This window comes from Suncus etruscus, chromosome 5, assembly GCF_024139225.1.
Source record: "Suncus etruscus isolate mSunEtr1 chromosome 5, mSunEtr1.pri.cur, whole genome shotgun sequence".
Lineage (NCBI taxonomy): Eukaryota > Metazoa > Chordata > Mammalia > Eulipotyphla > Soricidae > Suncus > Suncus etruscus.
The window spans coordinates 40126474-40140381 of NC_064852.1; the positions used below are offsets into that span (position 1 = coordinate 40126474).

Here is a 13908-nt window from a genome sequence, read left to right on the forward strand (position 1 = left end):
AGTAGTTAAGGCAATACCTTTAAAATTATTATGGTTAGGATGAAGAAGATATTGCTTTATATATTCCTTTATAAATGTAAGAGTGTGTAAATAAATGCTAATAGTATTTCTCCAGACAAGCTGCTTTTTTCCCTTTGTGAGCACATTCCAGAAGCAACAGTTTTTCTTTACTCTTCAAATCAAGGAAAGATGCTCTCAGCAAATTGTACTTACTTAGCTTAGAGATGTACTAATCATTTTTATTGTGCAAAATAATAAATATATTATTGTGCAAAATATAAAATACTATTAAATTGTTATAATGTTTACAGCACAGGTAATTAATTTACTAGCCCTGTATTGGGTCACAATCCTACAGTTACTTCTTATTCTAAAATCAACCCTAAATTGTACTATAAATTAAAATTTTTTGTTTGTGAGCCACATCTGACTGTGTCCAAAAGCTACTCCTTACTCAGTACCAAGGGATCTCCCAGTAGTTCTCCAGAAACCAGATGATGTTAGGATTCAAGCTCTGGTCTCCCACATGCAAAAAATTATGCTTAGCCCATTGGGTTATTTTTCTGACAAAATATTCCTAAGAAACAGGAGAATGTCTACTATTTCCTCAAATATGGTGGCTAAAATTAGAAGACAGCTAACTTAATAGGAGGAAAGTTTTGCACTCAACACATCAGATAAAGGTTTGATATCTATTATATACAAAGTACTCAGAAAGGTTAACTCCACAAAAACTAAAAAAAAAAAAATCAAAAAATGAGGAGAGGAAATGAACAGTCACTTCTCTGAGGAAGACAAGCAGATGGCCAATAGACACATGAAATAAATGCTCATCATCACTTATCATTAGGGAAATCCAAATCAAGACAACTATGAGATATCATCTCATTCCAGTGAGGATGGCAGGTATAAAAAAATGGCAACAATCTCTGTTGGCAGGGATGTGGTGAAAAAGGAACTCTCATCCACTGTTTGTGGGAATGCTGCCTAGTTCGATCCCTATGGAAAAGGGCATGGAAGATTCTCAGTAAACTCAAAATTGAGCTCTCATATGACTCCGAAAGCCCTCTCTTGGGTATCTATCCCCAGGACAGAAAAATATTCATCTAAAAGGATGTATGCTCACCACTATTCATTGAAGCACTAGTATAATAGACTTAGAATCAACCTAGATGTCTAATAACAGATGAGTGGATCATGAAGAAGTGGTACATATATATAATGTAATACTACATAACTGTAAGAAATTCTTCAGTCATGCAATTTGCAGCAACATGGATGGAACAGGAAGATATTATGTTAAATTAAGTAAGCCAGAAGAAGGATAAATACAGAATGATATCACTTATAGGCAGTATTTAGAATAACTACATGAAGAAATTCAGTGGTCCAAATGGGTGTTGTCTTGTACAACTTTGTCCTCAGAGTATAGCAAGAAGGAAATAAACTGAGTAAAGGAAAAACACAAATATGAAAGGATGAGAGCCAGGAGTCCAGTGGTCTGAGGTGCATTGGTGAAGTTAAAATAAAAACAAAACCCACACAACTAAATATCCAAACCAAAGTCAACAACAATGGAATCAATAGATCCAAGCTTTAACAATTTAAACTATAAATGAGCCAATTATACTGACAAGCTGGAGGGTAAAGTTTGGTGGTTGGTATACTCTCGGAAAAATGGTAGAAGGAGTTGGACACTGGTGGTGGGATTGGCCCTGATTTATTTTATGTCTGAAATCCAACTATGAAGGACTTAATAAATTACAATGGTTTTAATAAATAAAATAAACCTTAGAAGGCCAGAGCAGTGGCGCAAGCTGTAACGTCTCTGCCTTGCAAGAGCTAGCCTAGGACAGACCTGTTTGATCCCCCCACATCCCATATGGTCCCCCAAGCCAGGAGCGATTTCTGAACGCATAGCCAGGAGTAACCCCTGAGTGTCAATAGGTGTGGCCCCAAAACAAAACAAAACACACACACAAAAAACAAAAGAATCTTTAAAAAAAAGTGAGAATATAACATAAAGAAATATATTTTACCCCCTTTGCACCAACTGAGTAAAAATACTTTAAAACCATTATATCTTTTTGCCTAGTTGAGAAATGTGCTGACCTTTATAAATTGTTCTATCTCATAAAAATATGTAAGTGGAAGTATAACTGACCTGCCTATGGATTCTTGGCTTAAAATTATCCAGAGAAAGTAAGTTCACAGAAGACATGAGAGTTCTGAGTCTATCTTCTTTACCTTTACCTTCGGTTGCTTTTCAATTCCATGCTCTATATACCTTATGGAGTTAACCTTGATCAGCCAGCTATATCTTGAGTGCTGGCTTCTTTTGGCTGTAGCAAATTAAAGTCATGGACAGTGAGGAAAGAAAATCTCAGCCCCTTGATCATTTTGTTTTCTACTTCAATTTCCTGCCCACTTAGCTGTCTCAGCTAGCTTCTCTGTCCTAGGATTCATATCTCCTATTGCTTCAGTTTGTTTTTAAAAAATTTTTTGTAATTAAGATACCATAGTTTACCTATTTATTCATAATAGTTCCAGGCATACACTATTCCAATACAATATGGTTTTAGATTTGAGAGAATAGTTCCACTCCTGTTCAGTCATCTATGTTGTGATCAAACCCTCTTTGCTTTACAATTTCACCTACTAGTAGCTTTTTGTAACTGCTAATTTCTTGATTCTTTCCTTCTTCTCCCTTTGGCCCTCAGCTGCTTCTATCAGATGGATAAACACTTCCTATATCAAATTAATTCCTTCTGTCAATGTAAATACTCGAAGTAGTTTCTGTTTTCTAATTACATACCAACAAAACATCTTACTTCATAATGTCATGGTTCATGTAGCTATAAAACTATTTCCTTTTTTCTCTTTCACTGCTCCAAACCAGTTTATGAAGACTTAATGTTTTTATTTGACCCCAAATTGAAAGATCTGTTATCCTTTCATGACAGTGTTAAAAGGTGAATAGACTAAAAGGAATTTTACGTCCAACTAGAGTGATTTACCTCTGAAGAAGAAATGTTATTTCATGGAAAAGAAATTAATGACTATTCATGCTATTTGAATTACTATTAATTCTCATTATGTGTTTCAAAGTCGTCATTACATATTCCAATAAGAGTGAACAGAAGGCCTTTGCTTTTTATAATGGACTCTTTGGGACCAAGCACAAACATTAAGAAGATAAGAACCTGCAGTTGTCACAAAGATTCCCTGTCTGATAACATCCATTGGGTAACAAAAACTCTAGACATTGTTTTATATTTCAGAATCCAAGCTCTGCTGTTATTGATCTGACATTCTATACTTTTCATGAATGTAACTGGGTCACCTACAGGTTACTTCATGGGACTTGACCCATTGATTATAAAGAACTAATTCCACACAAATGACTTATGTTGAAGACATACTATAAATGTGAAACCAGTATAAAAACAGAGTTGCCATTTTAGGATCTGTTATTCAGTCTTGTGGGAAGGGCCTGAAGGGGTGTCTTCTAAATCCTTAGAAATGTACCAAGTTTCTGATGTTTCCATCTTCTTTTTTTTAAATTTTGGTAATTTAAAGAAAACAATACAAGAATGCCTTTACTGATTTGATATCTGGCTTTATTTTAAAATTCCTAGGAAAACTTTTTTTAAAATCTGATGATATTTTTCTAACAATTTCATTTGATATCAAAGTAACAAGGCAGGAAATATGTAAGAAGTAAAAAGATAAGATGAAAAATTTTGTATAACTCAGAAAAAATTAAATAAGATAACATTCCCCATTACTACACTAAATGCTCAATAAATAACTTGAAAGAAAATTTTTCAGAAAAATAAAGCATGGCTCAAAAGGATGCAATTCCAGATTACAAAATGTAAATATTTTCCACCATGTTACATTATAATTCATAATTTATAATTTATTTTATTATATAAAATTAATCTCAAAGAATAATTCATTATATGTTGCTAAATATCTGTTAATTGTTTTATATAAAACATATCTATATCATTCTCTATAAAACTATAACCAAACATTTCTTCTTTATTTTTCATAAAGGTTAAAATTGAATTAGAAATTTTAATATTGGACTTTTAATTTTGAAATAATGTAGAATTTTCCTAGAATATTGAATGTTTCAATATTTTAATATACAGTAGCTACTGAAAGTATAGATATTTTGTCACTTTAATATATTTTAATCCTTATTGCTTTCATGATTGATTTCTTATTGATCTTTGGAAGCCATACATTTTCCCATTTGATATGAGCATCTAAATTAAGTTAAATTTTTTGTTTGTTTGATTGGTTGGTTGGTTTTTGGGTTACATTCAGCAGCGCTCAGGGGTTACTCTTGGCTCTGTTCAGAAATCGTTCCTGGCAGGCTTGGGGGACCATATAGGATGCCTGGATTCGAACCAAAGTCCTTCTGCATACAAGGCAAATGCCCTACCTTCATGCTATCTCTCCAGCCCCAAGTTTTATTAATCTTCTTCTTTACAGGTTTTAAGTTATATCAGTAAACCAAATTACATAAGAATTTTCTGGTGTAAAGAAGTACAGTACAGCCCATAGGGTGTTTTCCTTGCACATGGCTGACCCAGGTTTGATCCTCAATGTCCCATATGTTCTCTAGAGCCTTTGAGGAGTAATTTCTCAGTGTAAAATCAGGAGTAACCCCCTGTGTACTGAATGGGCCTTACCACTTTATATCCGGGAGTCACTCATAAAAAATCCTCAATTCTTTTTGTATTTTTATCGAAGCACCATAATTTCTAATATTGTTAATGAATAGAATTTCATGTGTACAATATTCATTTTTTATGTGTGTACAATATTCTGACAGCACAACCACCATCAATGACCAGTGCCCTCCATTAATGTCCCAAGTTTTCTTCCATTCATCCTTCTCTCTCAGTTTCAATTTTATGATTTTGTTGCATTTGAAAAAAGTCATTCTTTTTCCTTTTTATTTTATTTTTTTTAACTTTTTCTTTTTTTTTTCAAACTTTTTCTTTTTTTATATACTTTTCTTTTATTTTCTTTTTGCTGGGAAGAAAGGTTGGACATTTGATAATGCTCAGAGATTATTCCAGGCTCTTAATTTAGAGATTACTCCTGGTGGTTCTCAGGGGACCATAATGAATGTCAAAGATCAAACACAGGCTGTCTGCAAGCAAGGCAAAGGTCCTATCTTCAAAGCTATCTCTGGTCTGCAAAAGATTATTCTGTACCAATCCTATTCCTGACTGACTTCATTCAGCAGATACCCCCAGTTCCATTCATGTTATGGAAAATTGCATAAATTAACCGTCCTTTTAAAAATCTAATACAAGATGATATCTGTACTTTTACATTTATCAACTATTGATATTACTTTTTGTTTGTTTGTTATTGTTTTTGTTTTGGGGCCACACCCGGCATTGCTCAGGGGTTACTCCTGGCTGTCTGCTCAGAAATAGCTCCTGGCAGGCACGGGGGACCATATGGGACACCGGGATTCGAACCAACCACCTTTGGTCCTGGAACGGCTGCTTGCAAGGCAAACGCCACTGTGCTATCTCTCCGGACCCGATATTACTTAATATGACATGTTACATTGTTCATTTTCACTACTTTTATTATTTGATAGTCAAATTATCATAGTAGAATTATATGCTTAAATATTTGTATTTGTCTCCTCAACATAGAATATCTTGACTTCCCTTTTTGAGTTAAATATATATTTCCTTTTCTTTTTCTTTTTATAACATTTATTTTCCCTTTTTCAAAATCATTTGTCTTGAAATCCTTTTCATATTAATGTTTTTCTATTTTTAGTGATTTTTCAATGATAAACTAATAAATAACATTTATTTTTGCTCTCTTATTATTACTATTATTATTTGTTTTGTTTTTTTGTTTGTTTTGGGTTTTTGGGCTCTACCCAGCGGCATTCAAAGGTTATTTCTGTCTCTGCACTTAGAAATTCCTCTTGGCAGGCTCAAGAAAACATATGGGATGCTGAAGATTGAAACTGAGTCAGTCGTGTGCATGACAAATACCCTACTGGTTATGCTATTGCTCCAATATTATTATTATTATTATTATTATCATCATCATCATCATCATCATAAATATCGTTATCATTATTAGCCTAAACTCTTGTTTTCTGCATTGTCCAAATATATCCATAAGGATCCCTTGTCTAGATTTCATTGTAACAAAGCCTGTATTTCCCATATTGTACTTTCTCAAAGTCCTATAAAATTTTTTGTTATGCTCAAGATTGCTTAATTCTGGGCTCCTATTGGTTCCATATAGTTGAATTATAATTTTTCCTGCAGATTATTTACTTTTCCTAGTGTTAGATATTTTCCTTCTTCCTTTCTTCTTTCTTTGCTCTCTTCCGTCTTTCCTCCCTCCCTTAATTCTTCCCTTCATGCATTTCCTCATTTTCTTCTCTCTTCAGCACTTCATTTTTCCCTTCCTTTTTTCTCTTCTTCCCTCTTTTGCTTCTCCTTTCTCTTTTTCCACTTCCTTATTTTCCCTTCATTCGTTCTTTATTTCCTTCCTTCCCTTATTTGCTTCCTCCTCTTCTATCCTCCATCCCTCCTTAACTCAGTTTTTTCCTTTCTTCCTTTCCTCCTCTTTTCTTCCTTCACTTCTTTCTTCCTTCCCTCATTTCTCTTCTTCTTGCCCTTCTTCCCTCTTTTCCCTTTCCTCTTCCTTGATCTCTCCATTCCCCTTTCATCCCTTCTCCCTTCTTCTCTTTCCTCCTCCATTGCTCCCTCCCTTTCTACCATCTATTGCTTCCTCTTTCTCACACTTTCCCTTCTCTTTTCCTCTTTTCTTCTTGTCCTTTCTCTTCTTCCCTCCTTTCTTCCCTCTTCCATCCTTCTCTCTCCATCTTTCTTTTCCTCTTTCTCTACTTTGTTCTTCCCTCCCTACTTTCCTTTTTTCTTTCCTCCTCCCTCTCTCCATTTCTTTTGTGCTCTTTTCTTCCTTCCCTCTATTCTTTTCCTTCCTTCCCTCCCTCCTTACTTCTGTCCATCTCTCCTCCTTCTCTCCCTTCCTTCTTCCTTCCTTTCTTCCCTTTCTTCTTGCCTTACCTTATTTTATTTTCTCTTTCTTCATTTCTTCCTCCCCTTTTCCTCCTTTTCTACCTCCTTCCTTCATTCTATCTTTTCTTCCTTTCTTACCTCCTTCCTTACCTCCTTCCTTCTTGTTTTTTTTTTTTTAATGAAGTTCACACTTACCTGTGCCCAGGGATTATTACTGGTTTTGTGACCAAGAGTCAATCTTAATTGTTTTCTGGAAACTGTAGGGGATGCTGGTGATTGAAGTGTTTTCAGTTGAATGCAAGGCAAGTAGCATAACCACTGTTATATCTCTCTGGTTATATTTGCTTTCATTTTTCTTCTTTTTTTATTTACCCTTTGTTAGACCTCTTACTCTTTTCTGATACTGTTCTAAGAATCACCTTCTACACTTTATATAAGAAATCACCTTCTATCACTTTCTACAAGACTGCTTCATTTTAAAAAATCATCTTTCAAAATTTAAAGAGTTTCTTGAAGGTACTCTGAACAGGATTTCTTTCTGCTTGTTTACCTTTCTACCCTTTGTATAGCAAACATACTTTTACTTTCCAATTGCTGGCAAAATGAATTGCCTCACATCCATTGGCTCAAATTAACACTAGTTTACAGCAGTGTAGAGAGAATTCTGACATTTTTCTTGCCAGTTTAAAATCCAAGATTTGAAATTCCTGCATTCCTTTCTGGAAGCTCTAGGTTAGAATTCTTTTTCTTGCCTTTTCCAAACTCTAAGTACTACCTCCTGCCTGAGGCAATGACCCTTTTTCTGCCACCTTGACTAGGAGCATAACATCTGACCACTCTGATACCTTCTATGGCAACCTTTCCCTCTGACTCTTTCATTCTTTCATTCTTCAACATTTAAGACCCTTGCTTTTACATTGTTACCTCCCAAATAATGCAGAATAATTTCCCTATTTAAGGTCTTCAGTTTAATAAAACTGAAAAATGCCCCCAGGCTATCTAAATAAAATTCAAGGCTGGTAATTAAGGAGAATATATTTTGCAGAATTATTTCCTTACTTTTATTTTAATATTTTATTTAAGCACAGTGGTTACAGAATCCAGTAGTCAGATTTCAGTCATCCAGCAAAATATAATACCATTCACCAGTGTAATGTTTCTACCACCAATGTTCCTAATTTCCTTCCTTCCCTCGCTCATCCCCTCATCTTCCCCTCCCCTACTACCTGTCAACCATTCTATTCTCTCATTCTCTCTCTTTCTCTTTCTCTCTCTCTCTCTCTCTCTCTCTCTCTCTCTCTCTTATTAGCATGGCTAGTGGTCCAACTCACCACTCTGTGGTAAGCTTCAAGGACCCATGGGCTGGTCCTTGTGGTCCTCATCTTTATTGTCTCTAAATATTAATACCATACAGTTTTTTATTTTTCTTAAATCCCACAAAGAAGTGAGACTCTTCCATGTTTATCCCTCACTTTTTGTTTTTTGTTTGTTTGTTTATTTTTGGGTCACATCCGGTGATGCTCAGGGGTTACTCATGGCTATGTGCTCAGAAATCACTCCTGGCTCAGGGAGTGCCAGGAGATCAAACCACAGTCCATCCTGGGTCAGCCACATGCAAAGCCCTTCCTCTGTGCTATCACTCTGACCCATTTATCTCTCACATTCTAATTAATTTTAACAGGCATAATAATCTCCAATTCCATATATGTATAGGAAATTTTCATGGCTTCATTTTTCCTGATAGCTGCATAGTATTTCATTGTGGATATGTACCACAATTTCTTTAGGCACATTTCTGTTGTAGGGCATCTAAGTTGTTTCCAGATTCTGGCTATTGTAAATAGTGCTAGAACTTAGAAGTGCTGAAGGTATATTTGTATTGTGTTTTTGTGCTCTTTAATATATCCCTAGGAGTGCTAAATCATATGGGAGCTCAGTTTTCAGTTTTTTGAGAAATATTCATATTGTTTTCCAGAAAGGCTGGACTAGAATGCATTCTCACCAACAGTGAATGAGAGTTCTTTTCTAACCACACCCACAACAGTAGTGTTTGTTCTTTTTCTTTGTGATGTGTGCCAGTCTCTGTTCACACATCATTGTTTTGTTTTGCATCTTCCTGATGATTAGTAATGTGGAGCATTTTTGCATGTGCCTTTTGGCCATCTATAGTTTTTCTTTGAGAAAATATTTATTCATTATTTCTCCCCAATTTTTGATGGAGTTAGATTTTTTTTCTTTTTAAGTTCTGTCGGTATTTTGTATATCTTTGATATCAGCTCCTTATCAGATGGGTATTGGACCCATTCCATGGGAAGCCTTTAATTTCTAGTCACTATTTCCTTTGAAGTGCAGAAGCTTCTTCTTTTAATGTTGTGAAGTCACTCCACATGTTGTGTTTTCAAGCCCAAGTGAATGGGTCTGAAGTAGGTAGCTGCAAAGAATTAATAACCCAAGTCAGTCAGGAGAGAATCTTGGAGTCTGGTTGGCTTCTCACCTCATAATCGCTCTCTGCACACCAAGCCAAATTGAAACCTATTCTAACAGTACAAATTAAACTGGGAGGAGGAAGGTCAAGTGAGAGACAAAACTACCTATCCAGGTGAACATTTACAAGTTAAAGGTGAAAAGAAAGAGAAATGTAGAGGAATGCCTTTGGAGTAAAATCAGCGTGTGACCTAGCAATTCACCCTTTTCTGTATAAAACACTGAGAATGGCTAGAGAAATTTTGTTTTGTTGCTACCAGATGTAAAATAAATCCTCAGAGTGAATGTTAATTTGCATGAGACAGTAAAAGTTGTGGATATATAAAGAAAAAAATTCTTTAGCTATAATTAAGGTGGTGAGGAAATTTCCTACTTCCTAAGAATCACTGCTGCTATAAAAAGCATCATAGGCTAGATGGTACATACATCATTCTCAAAACAATAGCTTTTTTCTTGTCTTATATATATCACATTGGGGAGGGGCTTGGGCCACACCCGGTAATGCTCAGGGATTACTCCTGACTCTGTGCTCAGAAATCAGTCCCGGCATAATCAGGGAACCATATGGAATGCCAGGGATTGAACCTGGGTTCATTTTGGATCAGTTTTGTGCAAGGCAAATGCCCTACTGCCATGTTATCACTCAGGCCCCCATATCATATAATTTTTATAGATATCTTTGGAGATAAATATTACAATCTTTCTGCATATATACTTAATTAAAAATACATACCTAAACTTTTTTTTTTTTTTGCCACACTCAGTGATGCTCGGGTTACTTCAGGCTATGTGATCAGAAATCGCTCCTGGTTTAGGGGACCATATGGGATGCCAGGGGATCAAACCGCGGTCTGTCCTAGGTTAGCATGTGCAAGGCAGACACCCTACGCCTTGTGCCACCACTCCAACCCACCTAAACATTCTTACAACAAGCACTTTAATACGAGTCTAGAGCATCTAAGTTCCTTTTCCATAAACTTCACTAATCAAAATCATATTATCATTTCTGCACACACACACACACACATATATATGTATATATACATATATATATATATATATATATATATACAGTTCAAAAACAAGTTTGCTAAAACATTCTTATAATGAGCACTGCAATAAGAGTCTATAGAATCCAAATTTGTTTTCCATAGACTTCTGTGGACAAATACATTAGAACATTTTTGAAGACAATTTGAGAATAAGTTTCTAAATAGTATGTATATACAAGCAAGCATCACAGCAATTGGGAAACCATTAAAAAAAATCTAACAGCAGTGTGCATTTTTTGGAACTATGCAAACTAATATTAAACCACTAGAATTTGATATGTAATTCTCTGCAGTGGGGCATAGAGAAAAAAGGTAGCTATTAAGATATACACAGGTAGATCACTCAGTTTAACCAGCAATATAATGATCAATGCAAATAGAATCAAGATATTAATCTAGAAGAAAGTTGCAGGAGGTACTGAAAGCAGCTTCTCTTCGGCTGGGCTTGGATTCTCCATCTCCACCTTCTGTGGTAGGTTGCTGAGGACACCTGGGAGAGAAAGGCCTTTTGGTACATAGGCTGACCCACTCAGCTCTCTGCTATTGGTCCCCTCCAATGGGGCTTTCTCTTTGGCTTCTATCTCATCAATGAACTCAATAAGATGCTGCTAGTTGGGGGCCATGGTCCTCACACACTTCTTTGGTAGAAGAAAGGTGGTGGGAATTGGATTTTAGATGGAAAACTCATCACCACTGGGAGTGTTTCTTATAGACAACAGAATGTTGTATTCAACTTTTTAATTCATTTTGCAACTCTGTGTCTCTTAACTTTTGCATTTAGTTCATTGACATTGAGAGAGATGATTGTCCTAGGATTTAGTGCCATCTTTTTGTAGAACTTTGATGTGTCTGTTATGTCTCTTGTATTAAAGTAGATCTTTCATTTCATCGTTTAAGATTGATCTTGATTCTGTAAAGGTTCTGAGCTATTGTTTACTCATGAAACTGTGTATCCTTCCTTCAAACTTGAATCTAAGTCTTCCTGGGTGAAGTATTCCTGGTAAAGTGTTTCACTGAGTTTTGTCATTATATCCCACCACTGCATTCTGGCCTTGAGTGTGCTTTTAACAAATCTGCTATAAATCTTAAGGATGCGCCTTTGTGATTTCCCTTTTTGATCTTGCTGCCTTCAGTATTCTATCCCTATCTATGGCACTCATTACTGTTAATTAGGATGTGTCTTCGGGTGCTTTTCTTTGGATCTCTTTTAGCTGGTGCTCTCTGGGCATGCAGAATTTGGTTACATGCACATTTTATCTCTGGGAGTTTCTCTGCAACAATGAGCTTGACTGTTCATTCTTCATGAGAATTCTCTTCCTGGGTCTCTGGAAATCTAATGATTTCTATTTTATTTCTGCAGTGTTTATCAATTACTTATATTGTCTACTGTCAACATTAGTTGAGGGCTTTTTTCTTGCCTGATTGTTTGTGGTTCCAGGGATCAAACCTAGGTTAGCTGCATTCAAGGCAAGGATCTTACTTGTTATGTTATTTATCTAGCCAAGTGTATTTAGACTTTTTATTTGTTGCATTATGAGTTTATAATATGAAGTATTATAATGTAATGATATTTCCCTCCTAATTTTGAGCAATGTTAATAATATGTTTCTAAATGATATGATTACCACATGTATCATTTATTATATAAAGTTCTATTTATAGTTCTTGTTATGTATGTTTATTTTATATTTATTCCTATATATTTTATTACATTAGACATTAGACAAACCAGTAAAAATTATGATAGTGATGATAGTGCACACAATTTACATGCTATAGTCACAATATTTTTATATTTTTGTTTGTTGTTTTGTTTTGTGATCATACCTGGCAGTGCTTAGGGCTTACTCCTGACTCAATGCTTAGGTATTACTCCTGGTGGGCTTGGGGGAACTTAAGTGGTGTCAGAGTAAACTAGGGTCAGTAGCATTCAAGGTGAATGCCTGCTACGTCAATCCCCTGTGTAAACAGACCCTGAGACCTAGGAAGGCACCAAGTTTGAAAAGGCCACAACTACCTGAGGGAGGCTGTCTACTATTGCAAGATCTTTTCAAAGCTGCCTGTACTCACAGAGAGGTCCATGAAAAGTAGCACCTGTAAAAATGCATGCTTGAAAAATAACCTGTACTCACAAGCATTAAGGCCCTGAAAAACCTTGGTTGCCTGTCCATGAAACCTTCAGAAAAAAAGGGGGATGTAGCAAATGCCCACCTAGAGTATTACTACTCCAGCCCCAAGTCACACCTGTATTTAAAGGTAATATTTTACAATTCAATATTTCTAAGCACTGATAGATGTAAAAGTAAAAGCAAAGTATGAGAAATTATATCCATAACTTTGATTGAACACTAAGGTAGTGGATGCTTCCATTCTTCTACCTCAAATACAACTCCTTATTTATATTTCTGTCAATCACACCATTCTATATAAAGGTATTTAACTGAAAAGCATTTTCCTATGGCAGAACTTATCTATTGCATGTTGTGTAAATAAACAGGCTTATTTATAAATAATATATAATAAGAATCTGTGAAAATAATAAATAAAATTTATTTATTATAATAATAAACATGTTTGCACACAAAACAGGTTTTTGTTATGGCTATTAAGTCAATTTACCTTTAAAGTATATTTTAAGTAAGTAATTGAAAAAGAAAGCCAATCAAGTCTATTTTCAAATATTTTCTTTACTCTTGACTTTATCTTGCCCTTTGGTCAAACTATTTCTGATACACCATCAACTCTGTGATAACATTCTTTGTGGAAAAAGAAACAGAGCTTGCAGGGCACTTGACAACAAACAGTTGCTGAACATGAAAACATGAAAGTGACGAATTGCCTTAAAACCAGAAAAAGTGAAAAGCAGGATCACCACAGATAAACCAGAGATGTAAATAGAATGTAGTGTAACATCATCTTCCCTGAACTATTTCAAGAGGTTTGTAAATTAAAATAAAGTTCTTCAAATATTCTCTTTTTTACTTAAGGACCTAATAAACTAACTTCCTGAGAGACTGCAGTATTTATGTGCATGTGGTTGCTTTTATTCAGTGTTTGTGTATAGATATGTGTGTGTTTGCAAACTACAAATTTTATGGCTGATGCCTTGCCTGTCTCTTAACTCATTCTAATTATATTCATAATTAAATTGTTAAAAAAATTGTTGACTAGAGCCAAATGGCCTGCACAGGTGTCTTTTGTAGGAATGGTTTAATGCAAGATAATAAACAACTGGACCTCCATCTATTTAATTTGGCTTAATGAAAAGTCCTTTATAAGTAAAACTAGAAGGTTATTAACAGCTAAAATTGGGCCTTGACTCTGAA

At 35.2% G+C, this 13908-nt stretch overlaps 1 protein-coding gene across 1 annotated transcript in view; it reads left to right on the forward strand.

Annotated features, from left to right (window-relative positions):
* ARHGAP15 (Rho GTPase activating protein 15) overlaps window positions 1–13908 on the forward strand; it is a 723932-nt gene that overhangs the window by 556686 nt on the left and 153338 nt on the right. The window lies entirely within an intron of this gene.